This window comes from Physeter macrocephalus, chromosome 3 (assembly GCF_002837175.3).
Source record: "Physeter macrocephalus isolate SW-GA chromosome 3, ASM283717v5, whole genome shotgun sequence".
In the NCBI taxonomy this organism is placed as follows: Eukaryota; Metazoa; Chordata; class Mammalia; order Artiodactyla; family Physeteridae; genus Physeter; species Physeter macrocephalus.
Window position 1 is genome coordinate 26,367,360 of NC_041216.1, and position 1,564 is coordinate 26,368,923.

Below are 1,564 nucleotides of genomic sequence, written 5' to 3' on the forward strand. Positions count from 1 at the left end.
AGCATTTGTTGTAGACCTGGTTTGGTGGTGCTGAATTCTCTTAGCTTTCGCTTGTCTGTAAAGCTTTTGATTTCTCCATCAAATCTGAATGAGATCCTTGCTGGGTAGAGTAATCTTGGTTGTAGGTTCTTCCCTTTCATCACTTTTAGTATATCATGCCACTCCATTCTGGCTTGTAGAGTTTCTGCTGAGAAATCAGCTGTTAACCTTATGGGAGTTCCCTTATATGTTATTTTTTGTTGTTTTTCCCTTGCTGCTTTCAGTAATTATTCTTTGTCTTTAATTTTTGCCAATTTGATTACTATGTGTCTCGGCTTGTTTCTCCTTGGGTTTATCCTGTATGGGACTCGCTGCACTTCCTAGACTTAGGTGGCTATTTCCTTTCCCATGTTAGGGAAGTTTTCGACTATAATCTCTTGAAATATTTTCTTGGGTCCTTTCTCTCTCTTCTCCTTCTGGGACCCCTATAATGTGAATGTTGTTGAGTTTAATGTTGTCCCAGAGGTCTGTATGGTTTTTGTCCCACAGGCTGCAGGACTGTAGTTCTTCTTGCTTCTGCTGTCTGCCCTCTGGTGGATGAGGCTATCTAAGAGGATTGCTGGGAGGGACTGGTGGTGGGTAGAGCTGACTGTTGCTCTGGTGGGCAGAGCTCAGTAAAACTTTAATCCACTTGACTGTTGATGGGTGGGGCTGGGTTCTCTCCCTGTTGGTTGTTTGGCCTGAGGCAACCCAACACTGGACCCTACCTGGGCTCTTTGGTGGGTCTAATGACAGACTCTTGGAGGGCTCATGCCAAGTAGTACTTCCCAGAACTTCTGCTGCCAATTTCCTTGTCCTCACAGTGAGCTACAGCCACCCACTGCCTCTGCAGGAGGCCTTCCAACACTAGCAGGTAGGTCTGGTTCAGTCTCCCCTGGTATCACTGCTCCTTCCCCTGAGTCCTGATGTGCACACTACTTTGTGTGTGCCCTCCAAGAGTGGAGTCTCTGTTTCCCCCACTCCTTTTGAAGTCCTGCAATCAAATCCCACTAGGCTTCAAAGTCTGATTCTCTAGGAGCTCCTCGTCCTGTTGTTTGTTCCTACCAATCCAACCATACCAATAACTACATTAAATGTAAATGGACTAAACACACAAATTAGAGGGAGAGGGATAAATTAGGAGTTTGGGATTAACATATACACACTACTGTATATAAAATAGATAAACAAGGAGGTCCTACTCTACAGCACAGGGAACTATACTCAATATTTTGTAATAACTTATAGGGGAAAATAATCTGAAAAAGAATATATATATATTAGAATATATATACATATATATCTGAATCACTTTACTGTATACCTGAAACTAACACAACATTGTGAATCAACTATACTTCAATTAAAAGTAAATAAATAAATAAGTGAATAAATAAACACACAAATTAAAAGAGATTGTCAGATTCGATTAAAAACACAAGCCCCAGGGAACTCCCGAGCTGTCCAGTGGTTAGGACTCAATGCTTTCACTGCCATGGCCTGGGTTTGATCCCTGGTCGGGGAACTGAGATCCTGCAAGCTGCGT